Source organism: Lonchura striata, chromosome 11 (genome assembly GCF_050655825.1).
Source record: "Lonchura striata isolate lonStrDom1 chromosome 11, ASM5065582v1, whole genome shotgun sequence".
In the NCBI taxonomy this organism is placed as follows: domain Eukaryota; kingdom Metazoa; phylum Chordata; class Aves; order Passeriformes; family Estrildidae; genus Lonchura; species Lonchura striata.
Genome location: NC_140713.1, coordinates 22,614,923 through 22,640,825, shown reverse-complemented (window position 1 = coordinate 22,640,825; position 25,903 = coordinate 22,614,923). Strand labels below are relative to the sequence as shown.

The following is a 25,903-nucleotide window of genomic DNA, read 5'->3' as shown; positions in this document are numbered from 1 at the left end:
AACTCCTAACATTTGAGGATGCTCTGTTTTCCAGACATTCCCCAGCTGAGTTTTTAAGTGCAAAACAGCTCTTCCTCTTCCCAGGGACAATCAAAGCTCAGGCTGAACCTCAGGTAGTAAATCCCAAAAATTTCAGCCCCTGGAGGATTCCATCCCCTGATACCTTCTCTCATCCATCCAGTGCTTGAGCACCTGGTGAGTTCATTGCCCATTTTATGAGCTATTGAGTGGGGTGAACATGTGACTGGACTGTAATTGAGTTTTAACTGCTGGGAAAATATCTCGTTTCTATTTGGGTACCGTGTTTATTGGTTTCTCAAATTTTTATCAGGTTTTTTCTTTGGTGGCTGTGCTGACTCAGAAATGGGAGAGGACACCGTGAATTAGGAACTGTAAAAGGGAGGAAAAGTAAATTAATGACGTTCTCTCCCTTCATAAATAAATATTTATGACTCCACCAATGGGTTCTCCTGCTTCAGCCCTGTGCAAACACTGTCTGCAGCAGAGGTAATGTTGATTTTAAGCAGTGTGCTCTCATATGCAGAGTCCTGTTCCTCAGTGCCTGGAGTGGGACGTAGCTCAGCTGAGCTCCTCACAGACTCTTTGATGCTTGGGATGCATGTCCAGGTGCTTTTTAGGCAACTGGGAAACGAATTTATACATTGTCATTTCCATGGAATCTCCTGAATTTTCGTGGCATCAGATTCTGCAATCTTATCTGCAAATTTATCTGAGCTACTCAATAAATTGCCAACATTTGCTCGAATTCCTTGACTTCTGTTTGCAAAACAGAGGTTTATTTAGGACATCCCATCCCTTCAGGCTGTCCCTCTTCTTCCCTGATGTTTCAAACCCAAGTGGAACGAGGACTCTCCTCGTGGTTGGCACTCTGGTTGGGGCTGGGAAGAGGGATGTTTTTCCTGCCAGCGCTGGAGTTTCCGAAGGTGGCCGGACGAGTTTATTTATTTCCCCAGCATTTCAAAGCCTGCCCTGTCCCGTGGCAGCTTTAGTGACAGAAGTGAGGAGGGAAACCCTCCTGAGCACTGGGTGCTGCAGCCTCCTGCAGAGGAGTGGCCAACCCCCCTCAGCCTCCCAATTCCAGACCACGAGCTCTGAGATGCTGAAATTTGTCCCTTCCTGGCACTGAAGAGCCAATTTCGTGGGAGAAGCTCTGTCTGTAAAGACTTCAGAGTAGTCTGATTTTTATCAGAAACTACAACAAAACGAGAGCAAGCCAAAGGTGCTCCAAAAGCTTCATTTGTCGGCTGCATCCTTTTACCCTCACCAACATCAAGGAGAGATTTTCCTTAGGATTTCTCCAGGAGATTCCCTGTGGAAGAGTTTGTCCCTGCTGCTGCAAGTCCTTATGTTCCAAAGGGGAAATGAGTGTTTTGGGGTAAATTACTGACAAAGCAAAAGTGTGACTGCACTGAGGTCGTTTCAGTGCATGAGGCTACATTCTTCCTCGCGGAGCTGGTGAAAGTAAACAACATTATTACAGATTTTGGTCATGCCCTGGCATCAGGCAGCGCAGTTTCTGTGTTTGCCATATGCTCGCACTGAGCTGGAACAGCTCTGCGTACACAGGGAAATTGTTTCAAGAGCCAGCTCAGCCTCAGAACTCGCTGTCAAAATTACGACGTACACGATGCATTCTGCCAACCACAAAGGGGGTTTTGTTTGTCAAGTGGAGTAATGTGCAATTGGGGATATCATTTAGGAAAGCTTTTTTATTTTTTTTTCAAAATTTCCTTATTTAAATTTTTTTTTTAAATATTTTTTTTTAATTTTGTATTTGTTTCAAATCCCACCACAGGCCTGCAGCATGGGATTAGTGGAGAGCATCCCGCAGCTTCCACGTGAGATGGGAGATGGAGGAGGCACAAGCCAAAACTTCAAACTGGGATTGCAGAAGGCGACTTGCTGAGCCAAATAAAGAGAAGAGGGAAAATTGACACTGCACAAGACATGGACAATTGTTGCCACTGGCTGGGAGGCCTTAAATTACAACCCCACTTTGTATATCCAAAAGCTTACACTTTCTATTTATATACCCCACTTCTTCTGTGCACCAAAAGTTGGATTTGGCAAATGCAGTTATTCCCTGCAGGCACATGGGTGGGGTTTGCTGCAGAGAAAATAAACTTGATTGTTGAAAACCTGTGTTTGCAATTACTCGGAGTTTCAATATTCCGAGGTCAAAATAGATCCTTTCAAATTCATAATGCTTTGAAACAGATTCATGTTCGTTCTGTAACGGTTATTGGATTAAAATGAAATATTGGGATATTTTTGGTAAGCTAGTTATAGCAAAACCCTTCAATAGAAATTATGACAATGTGGAAAGAAAGCATTGAAAGCTTTGGGGGCTTAGAGAAGACCATTTCTGTTAAAAATAATTAGTTCTAAAAATGACAACCACCTACATTAATCAGTTCAGCTACACTGAACTGGCCAAACCAGGTTTCCAGTACATCTTTAGGGGGATAATTCTATAGTCTGAAAGATCTTTGCTTGGCAAAGGAGCAGGTATAAATGGTAAGAGACATTTTCTTTGGGGACTTTGGGGGACTGGATGAGAGTCTTAGTTCATAAATATTGTCACAGAAAACTCTGGGACTGTCTTTGGACAAAAAGCCAGATTTTGGAGTGTGTTTAGTGGGCCTGAATTTCCTTAGGAGTGAGGAACATGGACTGGCATTTAAAAATAAATTAAATGTCCCACCAGGACTGAGCCAAGGAGGTCTCCTAAGTCAGGAAATATCCTTAAATTCTAAAGCAACCATTCAAGGGCACAAACTATTTTTAATCATTTATTTGCTATTTATAGTTCAATGACATCTCCAGAGCATTTTGGCACAGCTTCCACCTTGTACGACCAAATTCGAGATGACTTTGAATGGAGAAAGCGTAAGAAACGGGGCCTTCAGGAGCAGGAATAAAAAGCAAATTCAGGGGGAAAAAAAAAAAAAAAAACAAAAAACAAACTCTCCTAAGTAATTATTTAGGTCCTGGAGCTGTGGCAGTGCACTGCAAAAGAGCTCCAAGAGGGCTGAGAGCCGGAGCCTTTCTCCTCCACCTCGGCCTGGAGCTACATCTGGCATTTCCCCCTCGCAGGAAAACAGTGAGGGGCTTGTTCCAAGGAAGGTGCAAGGAGGGGAGCCAGAGCCCGCTCTGCATGCTCCTTGCCTTGAAATATTCCCTCACTGCATGCCCACTTGAAGGCCCCTTTATGCTGAGGAAACTCCGAGTAAATAGGAGTGGGGCTCAAAGAGGCCGGAGAGCCGGAGCACGGGAGCTCAAACCCTCCCGATCCCAACGCCTGCAGAGCAGAGCAGCCCTGAGCCTCCAGCCAGGCTGCACCCCACTGCACAAAGTGTGCTCGTTAGGGCTGGCTGATCAATCAGCTCTGCTAATTACCCCGTGCGTGGGGCTGCCATGTTATGGATGGCAAGAGCACCAGGGGCATGTTTTCGGAGAAGAGGAGGGGGTGTCTCGTAGTTCTCCTCAATTCCTTGAGAAGAAAAAACTTTTTTAAATTTTTTTTTTCTTTTTTTTCTTTTTTTTTTTTTATTAACCTTAAAGTGTTACTTGTAAATGGAGGCCAGAATTTAATTTCAGATAGTGTTACTCCACCTTGTGCAAGTGATTTCTCTTGACACTGCACTGACTGCCTGTGCACAAAAAGCCCTTTATGACTTACGCCAAAGAGCCTGAAGTATTTTTTGCCTCTCCAAAAATGACATTTCATTCCCCCTCCTTTTTTTTTTTTTTTTATCACCTGAACACTGGCCTTAAAACCACAGCACGCAAAGGCCCCATGTGAAGTAGGGAAAGGCATTCAGCATCTGCTTATATCCCCAAACTGAAGCACCAGTGTGCCTAAAAAAGCTTGTATTTAAAGGCATTGCAGCTGCATCAGCTCATATTTCATCCAGCCACCAATTTCCTTTTCCCCCTGACAAACAGGCCTCAGAAAGAACCCAGGCCAGAAATTCTCCACGTTAGCGAAACATTTCCTCTTTCCCGTTCTCCCTTCCATTAATGTTATTACGCTGCTCCTGGGAAAAGATGACTTTTCCAATCCAGGCAGCAAATTTCTCTCTTTTCTTTTCTTTCTGTCTGTTTTCTCCTTCTCCTGGCTAAGGGTAAGGGAAGAGCAAGGGAAAAAAAGGAATATTGGGGTGAAAGGAAATAGAGTTTCTTCAGGGAGGATGCTCTAAAATCTGCCTCTCTTTCTGCACATGGATAGCAATTCCTGATTTTCCTTCCTTTGGATGGGAGACACAAAGAGGGAGAAAGACACAATGTGGGTGACAACATTCAGGTGTTCAAACACCACTTTGGTGACAGCATCCGCCAAGGATCAGGTGCTCCCTATGGAATCAAAAATACTTCAAGCCCATTTGACTGATCCAGGGGTTAAACTCATGCCAGACCTGTGGCTGTGGCTACTTACAGCTTGTTAACAAGTCAAAATTTGCAGTTGTCAGGCTATTATATTTTTTTTTCTAGGTGTCCAGCAGCTTTCATGGTCTGTACAATCCCACTTCTGCATGTCCACCAAAGATCTTCATTCTCCCACCTTTCAGGACCAACCTTTTAACTCCTGGGCCTTCCCTGCCTGACTTATATCAGAACCAAAGTTCCACCTACACTAGACCAAAACCATATCTGATACAAGAATGAGGAATTATCCTGGAATTATCATGAGAGCTGCACTCGCATCAAATCTGATTTTACCATGTGCATGTTCACTTCAGCCTGCTTTTATTTTCTTCTCTCCCAGGCTGGGAAGGCAGAGCCCCAGAGGACAGAAAACATCTCACTGAAATGAGTGGCAAAGGACAGCCAGGCCATAATTCCTGGCCTCAGAGCGAGCGTGGCGTGACTGAACCATAAACTTTCTGTTATGCCCATAAAAAAGGTGAAACAGCAGCATCTGCTCAATGAAAACCCCCTCCAGCACTATTTTAAAGTCATTTTACCTTATTCTAAGGTAACTCATTCAGGAAATACATCCTTGAGGCAGCTTTTATAAGTTCTGGTAGAGAATTGTTTCTTCTTTCTTATTGTGCCTAAAAGCCATGAAATAATCTGGGTTTGTCATGTTTGGGTTTTTGAGAAGTGAACCCAAAAGTGAATCCAGCTTCCAACTCCAAAAATCAGGTAGATTTTATGAAAAAGTGATTTTATGAAAAAGTTATTTTATGAAAAATTGCTCCTTGCAAAAGGAGCAATTTTCCAGTAAAGAATGGGTTTGACAGAAGATTTTCTGCAGGTACTGGTTGTTTAATCACATCCTCGTGGCTGGATCAGGTATTTTCAATCAGTCCCATTTTATGTTTTAGCACTTCTTGGCAAAAAGAACTAAACGTGGCTTCAGAAATGGGTCAAAAATCATCTTTAAAAGAGCCCAGGAATGGTTTATTTCTGGATATCAGACTGAGCAAATGTCTTTTCTGCTGTTCTATTCCATTTGGACTTTGTAATTTCATTCTAAGAACCTGCAGAAATTGCCATTTGCAGTGAGAAAAGCAAGATTCACGTCCAGCCAGACCCCTGAATTTTCCTCCAGGATTATTGGGAAGGGGCAGTTTCCCTTTTAAAGTTATTTTTTTGTGTTCTTACTCACTTTCCTGCTTTTGCTTTCCCCCCTTGAGCTGGGAGCTTTGTTCAGACAGACCTTCCCTTGTGAATGGTTTCAGTTTCAACAAATTGCCATTCTGCGACACCCCGCCAAAAAAGCGCCTTGGAAAATTCCCAACCACCTCCAGCCTGTGCTCTGGAGCGCGTTTCATTCCCAAATCCTGGGCTAACCATGGACCAAACCCTCCATGGGTGTAGCTGCCTCCACTCCGGGGCATCCCCTCGGCGAGGGAGGTGGCCCCACGGAACAGGGAAGGAATTTGTGTCCAAGGAGTGCAATCCTTCTGGAGGTGACAGCCTGGCTTTAAGGCTGGGGAGGGTGTTATTCAGCATTTCTGACAAGAACAGAATAATGATGCCGTGTCTGGTTTTGATTTAGAGCGAGTTGCAGTGCCACACTTCAGAAAAAAAAAAAAAAATCCTGTTTTTTAGGGCTTGAAATGATCAATTTTCTCTTTTGGAAGGTTAAGTGTGGGCAATCCTCTCCTTTTTTTGGCAAATAGAGAATCCTGTTGTATTCAAGTGTTCACAGAAACAAGAACTCGGCAAGTCTTGAAAGAAATAGAAAAGTATTGATAATCCCACTTTTTTAAAGTAAAAATTAGTTTTCCAGGAGTCTCTCGCAGTGATAACATGAAAAAGATGAGTTGAACTCATGGGCTTTTTTTTTTTTTTCACTAGTAGTAAAAAGAATTTATAAAATGCAGAAGATGCATAATGAGAGGTAAATCATTAAGTGCAAATGGACTCATTTAGACAGCCCAGGTTAATTCTTTGCTGGCATGCAAAGATTTGCTCTTTATTATGCAGTGATTGATTCTCCTCAGATCCCCTGAACGTGATCCTCGACTTCATTTTTTTCTCTTTCAACCTACACAGCAGCAACTCACACAATAATTTTGAACCGTGTTTTGACTGAATTTTCCTTCGTTTCACTCTTCCCCACCATGGCTTCTCAGAGCTATAAGAATAACAAAAATAACAAAGCCAATATTCCAGTTATGCCTGGAGAAGTTTTATTTCGGTTTTACTTCCACCAATGTCAAAATACCACTTGGAGCAGCCTTCGTTCCCTGTCACGTGCTCACAGATTTTTCCTTCATGCCTTTCTGGTTAGAGATGTCTTGTTGGAGGATTTTATTTTGTGCATGTCAGAGAACAAGTATGTTTTTTATGACATTTATGAATGTGACCAGTCTGGGAACATGCTGTCTGTCTGGGCGGGTTGCAGCCAAAACTTGAAGTCATTGTGACCAGAATTTCCAATTTTGGGGATGGCTGATCCATCAGCTGGGGTCAATAAATTGGCAGAGTCATCTTTTATAGTATGGGAAGGGGACTTGGAGGGATTGTCAGGGCGAGGTTTTAATTATCTGGGATATTAAGCAGGACTATTCCTTCCACCTTTCTCTGCCTTTCCTTTTGGCTGTAAAATTTATATTAGCTGCAGTATTGAATAATAAAAAAAAATTCGATTCTGAATGCCTGTTACAGAAACCAGTTTTGTCCTGAAGTGCAAGGATCAAACCTGTAGCATCAAAATATCAAAAAATTTCAGGTTTTTTGCTGCACGAAGCCTACCTGCCTTGTTTCAGCTGCTCCAGCTTTCTGAAACCAATGACTGAGAGCTGCTAACTCCCAACCATACCCTCCTGGCAAGCAGGCTTGAGGGTTTTTTTTTTTAATATTTTATTTTAATTATTTTTAGTTTATAGCTCAGCAACTCGCCTGACCCAGGGGAACACTTAAACTAAATTTGATAGATGTCAAGTCAGGGGAAAAAAGAAAGACAGCAGTGTTCTTTCTCCCTGCAATTACAAATGTTTGCTGGAGACTTTTCTGACAGGATTAAGCGGAGCAGAGACCTGGGGGGAGCAGAGAGGGGCTGGAGCCCAGGGCTCAGCTCAGCCTGGCTGATGTTCTCCAGAACATGCAAGGGGAGCAGGACACCTCCAGTAGCAAATTCCAACTCCAAAAACAGCGGGTTTGCATTTTTCCCCCTTTTCCCCTCAATCCCGAGGTGTCTTGCATCAACTGGAGGAGATAAAATGAGTGTCCTTGGATTTTTAGATGATTTTGAGGTGTGGAGATGCCCCCAGGCAAAATAAAAACCGGAACTCAACGAGATGCAAAGAAGTGGGGAAATGCTCTGGGAAACGATACAAAATCCCGATTTCAACATCTCCCCCCAAAAACAAATAGCAGAAACATCCAAAACAATGAAAAAAAAAAGAGGAAAAAAGTGAATTTCCTGTTGTCCCACCCATTCTTTTCCTCGCAGACTAAATTTTTGAAGATACTGTAAAACAGAGCGATGCAATCAGTGACAAAGAGAGAAAAATTAGGCTCCTTGAAATTCTGTAGGAATTATTCAGATGGGAAAAATGTTGCATTTCTCCAGTATAATGTGCTGGCTGCATCAGGGAAAAGGAATGGGCTCTCCAGTTTTGTATCATTACATCACTGGCTCAAATCTTGCCCAGGAATTCAATCCAAAATTCAGTGAAATCAGTGGGAGTCTCATTACTGGGGATCAATACTCAGGTACACACACACAAAAAAAAGAACAAATAGAAATTGGTACCAAAAATATTGAATTGTTGTTTTGAAAGTGTTAAGAGTTTCTTTCCAATGGAATAAGGGAAGAAAATATTTAAAATTCTGATTTTTTTATGTTTCTTTTCAATGATTTTTTGGGTGATCCCTACTCCTTGGAGATTTACTGCTTCCATCTTATCACTGGAAAAGAAGGGGAATTACAGGCTGAGAATGAATTCCTTAACTACACCAAAATTAAGTTATATTTAAAGGCTGGAAACACTCCTTGTTGCTTCATTTTTTTTTTTTTCCTTTAATGAAGAAATCAAAATGCTGTCTATGGGACTGGATAATTTTTTCCCACTGGAACAAAAGGCCGACAAAGAAATTCTGCACAGATATGAAAGTGCTCCATGGTTCATGTGAAATCAGTTCAATTCTGGGAATATTTTCAGTGAAATATTGTTGCCAAAGCTGTGCTCATGGCACTCAATATAAAAATGCTCTGAGTGTGACATCTTTCTAAACCTCAATTGCACTTGTTCATGATTTAAAGTATTTTCACTTTTATTTTCCAGTCTCAATAATTAATTTGAAGGAAAACTCCTTAATGAACCGACAGGTGGTCTTATAACTTATTCAAGGATATGTACTTAGTGCGAAATCCAAGCTGATTTATTTCTGCAACTGTGGAATGCAAGAGTATTCCCTCCATATTTTTCTTCCCAACTTTCAGACAAATAAATCATCACTCATACACATATTTACAATATTTGGTAACAAAAAAAAAAAAAAAAAAAAAAGAAAGTGGAGGTTATCTGAATGAGCTCATAATCTCCAGGTAAAGTGGTTTAGCAGATGATGCAACCCCAAATTTTTCAGTGCTGATAATTCTTTGCTCCTGTTTAACTTTGGGTGGGCAACGCTGCTTTTCCTCTGTTTGCAGGAGGAAAAAGCAGGATGGCTCTCCCTCTGCTTCTCTGCTTAACTGCACACATCTGGGTTTCCTATCAAAAGAAATAAATATCAGCCCTAATTAATCCTTGGAGGCTGCTGGGTACGAACTCCTGAGCAGGCCAGGCTTTAATTCCAGGCCCAGGGATGGGGTGGGCTGTGCAGGGCTGGCTGTTGATTTAATGCACGATATCATGTCCAGGAGGATCTGCAACAACACTGATTTACATCAGCTGAATATTTGGCTCATTGGAGACTCCCCTGGGAAGGAGAGGGGGGATACCTCCACACATCCATCCCCCCTGCTCTGCTCAGATGTGGTGTGCAGCAAACTGCTCTGCAAAATCCTTAGGAAACCCGGGGCATTTTTTATAAATGCATTTTGCTGAGGTTGTTTAATTGGGAAAAAAAAAAAAAATTCCTTCAAGAAATGCAAACTGCTTGATTTACTAGCCCTTTAGAAAACATTATTTGTAATGATTTGACCAGAAGATAAAACTCCTGTGATTCAGACAAAGGAGTATCAGGATGGCAACACTCTGATTAGTTTTACATCTTTCCTAATTCAGCTAATTCAAGGATAGACCTCAGGGATTTCCTTGAACAGCAATAAAACTTGTTGAGAATGGGCTCTGTTACATGTTTTACAATTCAAAACCTGTCTGTCTTTTTTACTCCTTCTTTTTAATTTTTTTTTAATTAAGAAAAAACTCTAAAATTATTTTTGATCCAAATATCTGAGTGAATTCTGAGCAAATGGAAATAAAGGGAATGTTAACACTGGCCTGGGCACAGCCAGGCTTTGTGCAAACTTCTCCCCCTCCAATGCTCCTCAAACCTAACCTTCAATAAACGTTGTTATTCCAGCCCTGGATTTACCCAGCAAAAAGCTGCCAACGGCCCCAAATCGTGTGGCTGATTTCTGTAACGAGTGCTAATGAGACCACCACACTGATTTTCCCTGATTTATTATTTTCCTTCCCAAACAGAGCCCAAACTGGAACCCTCATCCCCAGAGGCTCAAACCTGGTGTAAGAATTCTTTGCAAAATTCCTGCAGCCTCCCCACGATGCCATGTGAAGTCATTCCCATGGATCCAGGCTGGTTTTGTTGTGCTAGGCAGCAGTGTGTTTGCATGACTATCCATCTATTAAAAGATATTCTTTTTCCAGTGGAGAATATTTCAAATATTTCCAAAGAGGCAAAGAGGACATTTTTTCTTTTTTTTTTTTTTTTTCCCATTTGGCTTATTGAAAGTAAAAAATGAAAGGCATAAAATCATACCATTAAAAAAACCTATAGTATAGTCAGAAAAGCAGGGAAAATTGAGAATTTAGAATTATGGATTCATTTAGCTAGGGAAAGACCTCTTAGATCACTGGGTCCATCCATTATCCCAGCACCAACCCATGTCCCCAGGTGACAAATCCACATGTCATAAACCCCTCCAGGAATGGTGACTCAACCACTGCTCTGGGCAGCCTTTTCCAGTGCTTAAGAAACCTTTCAGGGAAGAAATTTTCCCTAATATCCAGCCTAAACCTCCTCTGGCACAACCTGAGGCTGTTTTCACTTGTTGCTTGGGAGAAGAAACCAATTCCACCTCGCTCCAACGTTCTTTAAAGACGAAGCTGATGATGACACGTGGTGGATGAAGCACAGGTTTCAGTCAGAAACCTTTATGCAAAATTTGATGAAATTTCTTCCATGTTCCTGAATTTTGCGCACAATTTCACATACACCTGTCATGGTAAAGCAAGAGAATCCTCTAAACAAAGAAAATTTAAATTCTAATTAAAATCAGTGTCCAGTCTTTATTTCTGAAAGCATTTCATGAACACAAAGGGCCCAATTAATAAAATAAGGTTCATAAAGTAAGGGCAAGATTTTTTGCTGTAATGGCAGGAAATCAATGCCATAAAAATCAGATTCTATTGCAGAAATCTCAGAGAATTTTTACTTTTTTTGTGCCGTTTTTATGGACAATCCAAGGGCTGCCACCAGCTCTGATTTTCTTCAAATCCTTTGATAAAAGGAAGAAGTAAAATCACAACAAAATAAATTATTTTATTGTTGTCGTTGGGCAAACCAAGCCCTTGTGAAGGAAGAGGAATGCTGCAGGAAGGTCATTGCCAGGAAGTATTTGAGCACCATTAATCCTCCTCTATCAGCCCCTCCTGGGTGATAAGAGTCTCTTTAGACCCCAAAGTCTGATATGTTCCTGTTTTCCATGTCTGGCTGAAGGTTTGAGTTTCCCTCCCAGCTTTCCCTTTAGCTCTGGAGCTCAAGGCAATGTGTCTCTCATTTTATCTCTTCTCCATTAAAAGTGAACTTTCTATCAGCAAAAAACAAATCTGAGTTTTAAATTCGAGTGTGCAACCTCCATATTTGTATTTAAATGCTCATTCTGTATTTACCAGTGATCTGTGAGTGCCTGGCTGGGCACATACAGAGAACACAAAGCCTCCTTCCTCGATGAATGGCATCATTCATTTGGATTTAATTTTATTCTCACCCAGAAATTCATAGATAGAAATGTGTGTTCAGGCTCCAGGGCAAAAGGTACCTACCTAAGACTGCAACAATTAATTTGGGGCTTTTTCTTTTTATTTATTTCTCCAGCTATTTATGGGGTCACACAACCAGTGCCACCCCATCCATGGACAGGGACACCTTCCACTATTCCAGGGTGCTCCAAGCCCTGTCCAGCCTGGCCTTGGGCACTTCCAGGAATCCAGGGGTACAGGGCCTCATGAGGCAAAATTTCTTTTTTTCCTGAATTTTCTATGGCACTATGCAACTGCATAATAAGGTTTAGCACAAAGAGAGTCAATCCATATTTTGGTTGTGTTGTCCACATAAAAATTCATCCCGACCAGATGTAATTTAGAAAGTGGAGGAGGGATTCATGTTCATCGGTTACATCATCCAAACCTACCTGAGGAACTGTTCATGAACGTCAGAGTTTGGCACAGATTTGGAAAATTTAATTTTCCTTTGGCAGGGGAAGCTGACTAGAACTACTCAGTGATCAGATTTTCAGGGATGTTGAACCTTTGCAGCTCTTCCCATTTCCGTAGCAGCATTCCAGGGTGTGACACAGCTCAGCCTCTGTTTGTTGTCATCTATAGGTTTCTTTTATTACTCTCTTATTAAAAATTAATCTTCCAAAGAAGAAAATACAGCTTTGCCTGTGCCCTTTTGGGGTGCACACAAACCCCTGCTCATGCCAGTTTATATGACCTGTAACCCCAAACCACTGCCTGACCTCACAGCCTGGAACAGCCTGAGCATTGCAGGTGTTTCACTCCCTTTATTATACAGCACATTTGAAACCCATGGTTTTATGAGAAAAATTAAGGATTTGTGCTGTGAGCCTCATTTGATGCCCTGTGGATTTGTGTATGATTTTTACAGCACCGACAGGCAATCCAGCTTTCCCTTTATGGAGGACATTAAGCCAAATTTCTGCCTCTGACTAGTTTATGAAACGTGTAGGAAGTTAATATTTAGGGAGAGTTTGGCTCATTGATCCCGTTTGACAGATGGATACACAGATACAACGCAGACACAGGGACTGCATAAGCCTGAAATCCCTAAGGAGGGCAGCTAAAATGCATTTTGTGAGGAGCAGACTCACTTCTTCACAGGCAGTTGCAGAATTGCAGGTGGGATTTCACATGGACTGTGGAGCTCTGGCTTCAGCCAGGGGTGGGTTGTCTGTATAAATGGAAAATGAAATTGCATTAAAATGGGTGAAATGGGAAAATCAAAGCATTCAGTAATTTCTAATTAGGCTAAAAGAGGTGATTGCACACATCTAATATTCCTGCTCACTGAGCTGTGGGCTCCTCTTTGTCTGGGATGGATGTTTGGAAAAAACCCACCAGAACATACAAATGTCCACTGATAAATTCCCTTTTTTAGATTTCCATTTTTTCCCCCTCTTCATCATAATCAATTCTTTCTTTCCTATGATGACTTGATTATAAATATGGCATTTTGGCCATAGGTGACAGGAGCACTCTGGGCCAGATGTGCTGGCTGCCTGTGAAGGGCTTGGCCATAGGATGCTGGAGGTTTAAAGTAACAGGAAACCTGAGGAATATCATAAATCAGCCTTTTCTGACTGGGTTTCTTGTACAGAGTATAACAAAATGTATTGAATCACTTAAGTATGTGTGAGCCTCCTGCCTACCAAATTACCAGGGGCTGCCAGTGGAAAACACACTAATTTGATGTTGGCCTCCGAGAGAAAATTGTTAAACGAAAATTAGGTTTCAGCATTTTAACACAAAAATCAACTTGGAGTTCAGTGTTAACAGGAGCCTAAGGATTTAACTAACTGCAAGGAAAACAAGGAGGGACAAAATTCCTGACTTACTAAACCCCAGCCCTGAGAAAAAAATCCTTTTACTTCTGGATCCCAATACGGCAGGAGGGACAAAGCCTGTACCAAAGGGTGGTTTTCTTTCTTTGCTCCCTCCTGCCATGGATTTCACAAGGTCATCGGCTGACATTTTGTACTTTTCCACACTTCTATTGACTTTCATTAACAATAAACAGAAGCTGCTGGGCCAAAGTCATCGAATCTGTGACAGAGTGTTTGAAAATATTGAGCTTCCCACATTCAAGGACATCAGAAGGGGCTGAGCTCAGAGATCCTCTCCCCTGGTGTCCTGGCAGGGCTCTTCAGGAGAGATATGAGAACCACATCTGAGCTGTTCCCCTTCAAGGAGCTGTTTCCAACCCTGACTGGGGTTGAAGCAATCACATTCCAGGGATATTCCTGTGGATAAACCTGCCTATTGCAGTGCAGCTCCTTCCTTGACCAGCTCTAATAAGTTATTGCAAATTGATTCATCCCAGGCCTTAATTAAAAGACTCTCTGTTCTTATCATCCCATTAAAGAACATTTTAGAACCATTCATTAAGAACAAAAATGTGGCCTGTTCTTCTCCCAGCTGTTCTCTGCTCTACTTAAATAAAATAATACTGAGAAACCAAATGTATTTCTTTTTCCATCTCATAACCATTCTTTGGGGTTGATTTTGAAGCAATAATTCTAAAGGTCTTTCAAGCTCCTCTTTGTGACCATTTTGTGGAGACAGGCCTGGCCTGGCACTCTTGCTCCCTGAAGGACGGCTCCCACATCAATGCGTTAGCATCCACACCTTCTCAGATGCCCGTGTTTTCCCTTTCAGAAACCACTCTGAAACAACTTTCAAATGTATAAATTAATGGGCTTGCAGTGGATTGGCCCAAGTTTCACCATTTTCTCCACGCTGGAGATGTTTTTTTGGTCAGCCTGGGACATTTTCTTTCCTGCAGAGTCTCTCCCTTTCTCCACGGCGTTGCTACGTGATCTGCTTGAACATGGACCTCCTCTTATATGGAATTCTTATGGCTAAGACAGCAGTTCATACATTAAATATCAGAGAGAGCTCCTGCTTGAAATGCATCCACAAAGCAGAGTCCTGAGCCATACTTCTTGTTCTCTTTTGAATCTATATTTTGGGTTCTGGCAGAGGCACAGGAGCGAGCGTGGCGTGCAGCGTTTCCCAGACTGTGTAGCTTGGCACCAGAAAATCTTTTCTTCAGAGTTCCAAACCTGTCAGGATGCTCTCTCAAAACTGCTCCACATTTCAGACATGTAACACTAAAATGTCACTTTTGGAGCCCAAACCGGAGTGCCTTCAGCTCTCTGATTGGCAGAAAACTGACGGATAAGCTCCAGGGAATTTCTCCTACAGCTGTAAACTTTCAAAAATACTTTACTGCTGCAAAACCTATAGAGTGTGGTTTAAATGAACAATATGCCCTCTTCATACCTCAGCAGCAGCGAGAACACACTTCCCACTTCAGCATGAACAACCCAGGGGTTGATTTCTGATTTTTTTTTCACCCACACAGAACAGGTTAAGCAGTTTTTAGCTCGTTTCTACCCATCACACAAAACAGATGATATTCCAGACATCTCTGGGAAGAGGAAGAGATGATACAGCTGGTTGGATCCTGCTCTCTTCATGCTCTAGGCAGGACGAGTTTAAACTCCTTGCATGCCCGACAGAACACCAGATCACAGCCCTGTTCCATCCCTGGGATCCTGCACAAATCTCAGTTAAAATGTTTATGTGACATTGGGAGCTTGGCTCTGCTCTGCCCTTGTGGGCCAAATCCTAACATGACCCAGTGCTCTCTCCCATCAGCTGGAGGTTTGCCTGAATAAAGTAAAAGTAAGCCATGCCTCCAGGTTTCAGGCCAGGGATTTCATTTCACAAAAGATCCATGTGCTAGAAAAAGATACATCAGCTTCAGCCCGCTGCAGGGTTGGTTTTCTCTGGAACTTTTTGTGTTTTGACTTTTAAAAATCTGAAACATGAGGAGGAAGGTCTTCTCCTCCCACTCCTGGGGCTACACCCTTCCCTGAACAAACCTGTGCCCAGCAGGACCTGAATCCTTCCTGGAGCATTTACATCTCCAGGGGCCAGAGCTGTTGGCACTCTGCCCTAATGTCATCAGGGGAAAGTTGTCTCCTGAGATTACCAGGGTCATGTCCTGCTTTATTATCCAAAGAAGCTGTGCCTGCCCCAGCCCTGGAAGTGTCCAAGGCCAGGTTGGAAGGGGCTTGGAGCAACCTGGGGTAGTGAAAATTGTCCCTGCCCACGGCAGGGGGTTGGAACAAGATGAGCTTTAAAGTCCCTTCCAACTCTAAACATTCTATGATCCTATAATTTTATTATTCTCTTTGCTTATGAACAACTCCCTTTTTATTCTGGTTTTATATTAACATTTTCTCCTATATTCTCACCCTGCCCTTCATTCAAACCAAAGTAATGACTGATGGTCTTATAGGAACAATTCTGACAAGAAAATGGAAGGGCTAAACAGTCTTGGAAAAGGACATGACAGCTCTCCATCCACAAAAAAAGGCTGTTGGGAAAAAAAAGAGGCTTGGGGAAGAGCCTTGAGCACCAATTCCTGGGGAGGGTTGCATGCCTTGGGTTTACTTGTTGCTTCCATGGTGTTCACACTTTCCCAGTCAATTCTGGACATATATCCCATGGTTCCCAATGTCATCTGGGACTGCTGTGGGACATCTGGGATGTCCTTGGCAGGGAACAGTGAGGAAATGTGCTGGAGAACTCCCTGCCCGTTGCACGATTCATCAACCCCAGCCCAAACCAGCAGAGAGGCCAAGCTTGACCCCACTGCCTTTTTGAGCTCCTTTTGCTGTAAGGCGTAAAAACGTGAGGTGGTATCATAGAACCACAGGCTAATCAAGGTTGGAAAAGACCTCCCAAACCATCCAGCCCAACCTTTGACCTTTGACCACCATTCCCACTTCACCATATCCCAAAGTGTCATGTTCTTTGGATGCATCCAGGGACGGTGACTCCACCACTTCTCTGGGGAGCATCACCCCTTTGGGGTGACCATGGGTGTGCAGGGATGATTGTGTGCATGGAGATGGCCCTGAGGGGTTGGGTGTAGCCTGGATGTGTGGCCTCTTGTGGTGAGATGTGTCCCCTTCCGTGGGGGTTGGTTTCTGATCTCCCTCTCCCTGGCAATACTTGAAATAATTATGAACCCAGTGAAGACTAAAAATCAGCCAAATTCATCTGTGCTGTCAATCTTCTCCACAGATGCTCTGGAGGTGGCATGGAGTCTCTAACCACGGCATCTCAGTGCTTTAATTGTATCTTCTGCTTTGGGAACACAAGCAGAGGAGTGAGTAATCACCACGAGCCCATGAATGAACAGCGAGATTGTGCATGGAGAAACTGAGAGAGAGAGAGAGACCACACAGCGAGGAGTGGGAGCCGTGGGATTTGGAGCTGGGGTTTCTTTTTCTCTGTGCACAGTCCACGAGGCCGTGCTGCCCTGTATGATCTCGTGGAAGAAGTATATTTTCCATCTGCGAGGAGCTCCTCGCAGTATCAGCTAAGTGCAAATTAGTAGGATCATTAGCCACTCTTTGAGGGAGACGGCTGCCAGGAAGCCTGGCTGTGTGTTTGAGGAAGAATTCCCAATGTCTGTGTGTCTGGAGGAGTATAAATTCTTCTATTCCCCTCCAGTAGCCTAATTAGATTTTACTCTGTTTATTAGAAGAGTTCAGTTGCTAGCTTAACATGAAATAAAATCTGCATGATTAAGAAGTCACGAGCAGTAAAGCTTACAGTGTGCTGGTAGAAATTTTCCTTTTGGATCAGCAGTGATGAAATCCACCAGGGTTAAATAAAGTGAAAGCAGGAGTGTGTTTAGATCCAGCAGCCAGGATCAAAACAGGGTGTCAGGGATGGAGGGAGGGTTGAGAAGGGGTGTCATGCCATTCAAATCATACTTGAAATGAGACAGTTTCTTGGGAAATTTTATTTTTAACCACAGAGCAGACTGGATCTTTACTGGAAAACAAGGATAGGAAAGATGCTCTTCCATTTGAAAAGATATTCCTCAGCTCTCCTCACTTCCTTCACAATGTATCAAGAGTCAAGGGCTCTGAAAAGGTCAATTAATTTCTAAATCTAATTCTATTCAAATATCTTCAAGCCTTTCAGAAGCTAATGGCCTTAGTGATGTCAAACAGCCCCCAGTAGAACCCAGTAGAACAAGTGAAGCTTGGCCTTGGAATAAAAATCCATTGAAGACAATGAGATGCTTGGGGCTAGAATTAGATCTTTACATGGAAAATGCTGAACAATCAAAAACCCCTGAGATTTCTGAAGCTCAGGATTTGCCCCTCAGTTTCCAGATCTCTGGTGGCACTGAATTCCAGACATGCATCCCTCAAAATTTCCATGTAACATTTTAGGAACTGAAGGATAGGGGAACCAGAAAAGAAAACAGGTATTCTGTTTCCACTGACTTGGTTGGGAACAGCTCTGTCACACACAAAGCCATCAGCAATCTGCAACAGGGAGTTTTCCAAATGGTCTTTGAGTTGATGACCCCAAAATCCTACTGAAAAAAAAAACCCTACTGTATTCACTTACCTATAGAATGAAAAATACAGTGTTTTTTCTTTCTCTCAAAAATCTGAGAAAATAAACTCTAATTGCAAATGAGTTTATTCTTTTGGAGGCCCTCCAAGAGCTGTGTCTGATGTAGTTTTTTTGGTGCTGGGGTCTACCTAAAACCTCCGAGTCCAGCCCACCCTGCTGGTAGGGGCAACCTGATCACAGATGTGAAATCCTGCTCCTCGTGGACCATTTAAAAATCCATCAGGGTGCAGATCTGAGGATGAAAGTTGGAAGCCTGGTGTAGAAAGTTCTGGAGCCTAAAAAAAGACAAGAGCAAGCTCAGAGGAGGTTAAGAGTCAAGGGAAGGAGACTGGAAACCTAAAACCTTCCCAAAAAAGCAAAGGGATTTGTGCAACCCAAGGGACTAAAAGTACATTTTGGCCCATGCTCTGGTTTTCCTCAGCACGTGCCCAGCCACAAGAGCCCATGTGGTTCTTCTGTTTTCCCAAGTCTTTTGAAATATAGATGCAAGAGTCTCGAATCCCTGCGCTTCCCTGCATTCCTGAAGAAATTGGCCCACCAAGTCGCTGTAATTCAGGATACCACCATACACCCACATGTAAGATTCCTTAACAACTATGCACATTTTTAGGCTCAAATATTTTAGAATTGTTTTCACTGTGCCTGAGCTGTAATTGGCCCAGCTTACCAAGTGTTGGATCATCTAACTGGAGTGATTTTTGACTCCGAGCCCAGGCACCATATCAAAACATTTATCAATTAATCATAAAAAGTAACTAACATTGTTGTCCACCCAAGAAAAACTGTCACTTACAGACTCATGTATGTTATTCCTTATGAAAGAGCTGCTATATAGAAGTTGATTTCCTGCACAGACCAGGTGGAAAATCTGCTAAAGGCAGAGGTCAAATTTAGTTTAATTTTATACCCTTTGTTAAGAATGTTCTCCCTCTCTCTCTCTCCCTCAAAAAAAAAAAAAAAAAGAAAAGAAAAAAAAAGAAAAAAACCCACCCTTGTGCTCCTTTCCAAGTATTCTAAAGTTAATTCATGTGGAAGAAAAAAAAAAAAGATTAGGATAAAATTTCAAATATTAAATTCAAATGCAGGATTAATGAGTTTTATTTCAAAGCCCCAGAGGTTGTCTGGAATTTAGGACATTTTTTTAGTGGCAGACACGAGACACAGCCAGATGCAGTCGTGTTTTGGACCAGCTCAGCACATATTTAGCACCTTGAAGGAGAAATTTTACGTCTGTTTTGTAAAGCAAACATTTCAACTTTTCCAAAATCCCTTGTCCAAAAAATATTATTGTTGCACTGGATGAAGGAAGGGATTTAAACCAAGGAGGACTGGTTGCTCCAGCACAGAGAAATCGCCACCCCATCACCATCCCTGTAGGTGATGTAGATATCCTGCCCCATGCGACAGATCCATAGAAATCATATCTTTATTTTTTAATAACGTGGAGCAAGCTAGATTTAAAAAAACCCAATAAATAAAAGAATTGAACCATTTCCTGAGGCCAAATTCAAGACAGTCCTTGCGACACTCTGCAGGAAAGAGCTTTTTGCAGCTTGGTTTCTCCAAGAGCAGCAGGGAAGGGCTTGGCAGGGGTACAAACATCATTCTTCTCACGGCCTCCCAGCCAGCATGGCAAACCCGGGGCTCCGGGGCTGCTCCCCTTCACACCCTCTCCCTGAGGCAAAGCCCTTGGAGGCCAAACCCCTCCCTTTCATTAAAAGATTTTGTTATCATCCCGAAAAATTAACAGCCTTCAGCTTCCTCCCTGGCAGGGCTGCTCCCAAGAAGCCCCAAGTATCAGTCGTGATTCAGGTCACCATAATTTGTTCAACCCAGAGAGAAATTCCTGTTTTCGTGCAAGTGATGGCTTGGGAAGGGTTGGTAACACCTGTGGAGCTCAGCCTGCAGATCCAGAGCAGGTGGTTGGACCACGGTGTTTTTTGGGCAGCCAAAAGTGCTAAACATTGTCCTGATTGAAATCAAAGAATTAAATCCCCGTTGAGTTCAGTGGAAGAGGAAGGCGGCCAATGTTGAGTTTAATATTTTATGTATTAGCATTGAAATCTTGATGGGAAAGAACTGAAACCTTGCAGTGAACACCTCCAAATGTTGGAATCTTGTCTTAAAAGATTCCAATTATAGCAAGAAGAAAACACTGGTGTTTCAGTTTCACATTCTGGCACTTGATCAAATGGACATACCACAGTCTGTAAATAGACCCAAAACCTGAAAACTCATTCCAATTAAATTCCTTCATTGCCTTAGGACTCTGACTCACCTATGGACAATCAATGGAATTAACATCAACAGATAATTAGGACTTGGTGATAGGCAAGCTTTAGGTTAATTATTCAATTTAGACAAATACTCACAAAATATTTTTTTCTTATTTCTCTCTGGGATGAAAATCCTACAAGAACAGGTTTTCTCCCCTCCAGTACAGAACAAAAATAGCCCATGGAAGCAGCCCCATCTCAAAATACTTCTGGTTTTGGGGTCCCATCAAAATCAGTAAGTGTGAAAATACAACAAAATATTATGCAAAGTAGCAAATATACTTAAAAAAACTCCTAAAGTTTTCTCTGAGTTGCAGCTAAATTTTCTGGTCAACCCCAATTTTATCGCATCTGCTCATAATCTCATCCCATCTCTAACCCTTTTCAACAGCAATGGAAGTTTGGTTTAAATCTTAATTTCCAAGTGGATTTCTTGGCCAGGATGGGAGAAGGTGGATCCAATTGTCGAGAATTGCAGGTTATAAGTGCCTGGAGCTGTTCTGAGTGCAGCTCTGAGCCACCACCAAAGGAAGGGAAAAGCTCTGCAAGGCAGTGGCAGCTGCCCTGACTGCAACCACATTTCACTCACATGAGGCCAATGCCTCGTTTGGTCTTTCTCACCTCTGACCTCAACCCTTGACATGGCTTTAAGTTGAAAAATATCTTAAAAATCAAAAATTTCACCAAAACTTGCTGGAGAATCGGTGTTTAACAGACAAAGCCTTGCTATATATTATCAGTGGCACAAGTTTATGCTTCGTTTTGGATATAATAAGAAATGTTTTATCCCTAGACACTGCCTTGCACATGTTCAATCTTTATCAAAATGGCACAGTTTGACACTTGTGTCCAAAAGTCGCCCCCAAATCAGTTGCATCACTCTGACCCATTGTCCAAGGCCAGCTAAGCTGGAGGCTGAGCCAAGAGACACGTTATCCAAAGGAAAACAGCAATAGCTGAAACGTATCTGAGGCACCAACAGGATGTGAACCCTCCACAACATCTTCCTTTGCTGAAAACCAGTCAGCCCAGCACAATGAAAATATTGGGCTGTGCTGCCACCTGCACCACAAGCACCTCCCAAGGCTGCTTGGCTGGAGAGATTGGATGGTTTTCCATTCTTGGCCTGGCCTCTGGTGTGAAACATTCCCACAGCTGGATGTGAACAAAGAGTGAGGCATCCCAGTGATGGACAAGAGGCTCGAGCCAAGCCCTGGCCTGGGTGGAAGCCTGTTCCATGACCAGTTGCTCCACATCTGGCTCGCTGCTTGGGGATGTCCTACATGGAGCCGTGAGGTTTTTATGGGCACTCCATCTATCATTGCATCCCGGGGAAAAAAAAATAGAAAAAAGAACAGCAAAAAGAATAAAATGGGATTTTTATAGGCCTAGGAGGAGCTAACCTGGAAATATCACTGGCACAGATAGAGCTGTTGAGCAGACAATAGCACTGGGGTATTGCCATGGGTTTGTTTACCCAAACATGGCCGTCCTCGCTGTGAGGTCCCCACCCTCCTGGTCCCCAGCCTGGGGAGCTGGTGGAACACAAGCTGTGATTGCCATGCTGACAGCTTTATTGCCTCCCTGACCTTGCTATTTTTAAGGGAACAGGTTATCTCCGTGATGTAATCAGGTCTTCCTCGTGCTGTGAGGTCATTCCCACTGCAGGGAGCTGGAGCCTTTGGTCCTCGCTCGCTTGGAATGCCAAGTCAGCTGTTCCAGGTGTCCAGGAGCTTATGGCACTGGTTGGACTGAAACCTACTGAGACTGATTCTCTTTTCCCAAATCACCCAGAAAATACAGCTTTGGTTCCCTCCTTCAAACCTAGCTTATCCAAATTGATAAAGAGAATTTAAATATCCAAATTTTGAGACTTCAAGCTTAAAAGAGCAAGATTAATTAAATGTGTATTTGTGTTAGGAGTGGGAAATTGCAAGTGCAAGCTATAGTTCACAAGTGATTCTCTGGAATAAGTGCAGTAAAGAAATGATAAAAATAAGTTGTTGCACTTCCATTTTGAAGGTTCTTGTTGCAAAGCAAGTGGACAGAAAGGCCAGACCTTCACTTAGGGAAAATAAAATTTCCCAGCAGGCTGAGTTCTACACAGTTCTTAAAGGCTTTATGTCAAGATTATTTCTCTGGAGAAGACAAAACCATTATTTCATCAAATGCTTAAAAACTTGGGTCAAATTGGACAAGCATTTACTGATTTATTAACTATTTATGCAACATCATCTGTATGTAAGCTATTTACTCAGAATGACATGACTTAAAAGCTCTCTCCTATTCTAAAATTCCTGTCTCCTGTCCTAATTCCATGAGACGCTCACAGCATAGGTTAGATGAGCTCTGTTAGGAAGCATTTTTCCAGCTCCCATGGGACTAGAACACCTTTTCCAGTCTCAGCTGGAAAGAGGAAATGAAAAAAAATTAGAAATCAAATCCTATTTGAGCTAATGGAGTCCAAACACAGCCAAAGGTATCCAAGATGCTCCAAAGAATTTTCCCAGTCCCTATTCTTCTTGAGCCCAGTGTCAAGTTGTTTGTGGAACCCAACCACAAAACTGCCTGGAAGGTTTCCTTGGCTTCTCTCAGCCTGCAGGCAAACCTTGAGGGATGCATTAAAAGAAATGGGGTCTTGTCCTCCACAGTTCCTAGGGAATGGGAAAATGGGCTTATGGGCTATTAAATCCCTCTGTTCCTTCAGAGGTGGTGGAATGGGGACATCTCTGACCTCCAGGGAGTGGCCAGGGGTTGTAACCTGCACAGGGACATGGTTCCCATAACGTCACAGCAAGAAGAGGTGAGCTGGAGCAAAAATAAATTCACTTTCTCACCAAACACCCTCCTATTTTTCCGAGTCCAGATAAGCAAATTAAAAATGATGTCATGGCTCCCCCAGGACACTGCAACACGCTGCCATTTGTCCAGCCAGAGTACAACTCCTATTAGTGTGATATAACCCAGTAGTTGGGAACTCAATAGGAAAAACAGAGCTGGAATTTAATAAAAAAACCTCTACAGCTTTTAACTCATTGCCCTCAACACGCAGAGCTACTGTAAGTGAGTGCCTCAACATGAACACTCCGAAGACCAAAGAATTAAAGTAAATGCAATCAGCAGATTACTAAATACCAATGGGAAATTTAGAGCTCTAGAGCAAAATCCCAGAGCATTAAAGGATTTACTGCTTGGCATTGATGAGAAGCAAGTCTTTGGATTTCCATTTCTACCCTTAATTAGCAACTAAGGTTTTTTTAGTCTAAACTAAGTCACAAAAGATAACACACCCTAAAAGAAAATAGATAGCAGTGCAATAATCTTCATAAAATGTCTTATTAAAAATTAGAAGAAAAAAATAACAGATTCAAATGGAAAATCAATTTCCAGGACTTCCATTTCCTTTTGTTTTCTTGTCTTCCCACCCATGCTCAGCTGTTTTCTAATAACATTCAGCTCTTTGCTAGCGAGGTTAGCAAGGGTGGTAACAAAGATAGCATTTGAAGCCCAAAAGGGAGGCTCCCTTTTAGAAGGGACATTTTAGGAGTGTTCTTGCTCCTTCACAGCATGGGGTTTGAAGGTTTGCTGTCTCCCTGCCCAGCTTCCACTGGAAGTAGGATCTAAAATGGATGAGCCGTGTTCTGCGTGGCCTCAGCTCTGAGCAAAGCAGCTGTGTGAAGTTGAGTGGTTTTTATGGATTCTCTGGGACTGGGGAAAGACAAGGATTTTCTGGTAAAGGAGGAGATCCCTGGCTGGTTCTCCTCTGATCCCACCTACCATTTGTACCTTTGGTGGTGTGCTCCCAGCAGCTGCTTTGGCAGGGTTTGCTGGAGCAGTCCTGCTTTGTGGAGCGTTCCCAGCTGCCAAGGTGCACCAGGGATTTGATGTCTGGTCTCCTGACCTGGGATACCCACTCCCACGGCACCATTTCGAGCACAGTTCCTGCCATGGCTTCAAGAAAAGCTGTAAAATATAAGCAGCTCCTTCAGAACAGGAGAAAATTGCAAGTCTGAGAGTTAAATCTGAAGAAATTTGTAATAACGAGGCCAATCCCAAACAAACCTCATGCTTCAGTGAGAAGGAGGCTGAGGTCCTGCTGTGAATCACTCCCTGCTTTTCTCCCTTCATCAGAGAGCCCAAAAATTAATTTGGTCCACATAAAAATTAACTATAGAGTGATCTGAGTGTGATCTAGATCCACAGATCCATCCCTCCATGGCTTCACAGTCCAGGATTCAAATCAAATCCAGCTCCAGCATCAAACAGGTCATCTAAGCCTGTGAATCATCTATGGAGAAAAACTCCACTAAATTAAATGTACCCTAGAAGTTGCCAAGTTGGTATAAAGCACTCAAAAAATATTGGATTGTTTAAGAGTTATTTATTTTAAAAAGTCGACTTTGAATTATTTTTGTCTTGTAGTTTGCAGTCCTTTGGGTTGAAACCCGGACACTTGTTGGACATTGACAAAGTTTTCATTGTGTGCTAAAATAATTATTTATGCATCTGAAAATGCATTGATCATAGTCATAAAATTGCAGGAGCTGAGTTCTTAAAATAAATTATCAAACACCATGCAAAGTAAAGTTTTCATTCACAAAAAAAAAATAAAAAGGAAAAAAAAATTCCACAATCCAGCCACAACCAAAGAAAGCAAAACCCCAGAAGCCTTTTAATGAATTACTTAACAAGTGGTGATACTTCAATTTAGGGTCATTCCTTACACCCTGATTCTCAAGGTGAATCCCGAATGAATACAATCTGGAGGCACTGATGGATATCTGCCCATCCCAGCCAGCAGCCCCCTTTATCTCAGAGCCTGAGCTGAGGCTTTAATGTATTTTGGGTTTGTGACACCTCTGCTATGGCCGGGAGCGACAGGGACAGCGGGAATGTGATGGACCAGCATCGGGACTGGGACTGCCCTGCACTACTCGGGGACAAGAGACAAAGCAACTCCCTCCCTTGTTTTTTTAATTTGTTAAAATAACAGCTCCATATTCCCAGGGGCAAATGTCAGGAATAATTGCATGCAAATTGCACTGGAGTCACGCTGAGGCACCCAGTGCCACCCAAGGGCTCCAGAAGGGTTAAAATCGAGGAGTTCACTTAATTTACAACTCGAGACCTTTATCGTCTCCCGGTGACTTTGGGGGCTCACATTTCGAACTTAATTACTTGTTCAGCAATCAGGCAGGGGCGAGAGATAGATGTGTTCTGTGTTTAGCCCTCGCAGCTGTGAATTGTTTATTTACTTATCGTCAGGCCGGGGATGGCTGCAATTTAAAGGTTCAGATCTCTGCTACCCCGAGCGGGGAAGGTCTTCCTTTAAACACTTCCATATTCCGCGGTGGAATTCCGCTGGAGATGCCCATCTTCTCCTCCCGTTCCGGGTAACGGGGCCAGCAGGTGTTCCTGGTTAGTGGCCACTGGGGTTATTCACGCCGAGCAGTCGCTGCCAAGTTCACAATCGGGACGAGGGAT

The 25,903-nt window shown here is 42.7% G+C and overlaps 1 long non-coding RNA gene across 9 annotated transcripts in view; it reads right to left on the bottom strand.

Annotated features, from left to right (window-relative positions):
• Positions 1-1,074: 1,074 nt before the first annotated feature.
• LOC110474494 (uncharacterized) overlaps positions 1,075-25,903 on the bottom strand; it is a 34,108-nt gene continuing 9,279 nt past the window's right edge. Inside the window, exons 2-4 of one of the 9 annotated variants that reach the window (XR_014958002.1) lie at positions 18,135-25,903; positions 12,782-12,861; positions 1,076-10,883 (exon numbers count right to left, since the gene is read on the bottom strand). This is a non-coding gene — a long non-coding RNA (uncharacterized LOC110474494). The other 8 variants (XR_013340736.2, XR_014958000.1, XR_014957996.1 and 5 more) reach the window with 8 other exon arrangements.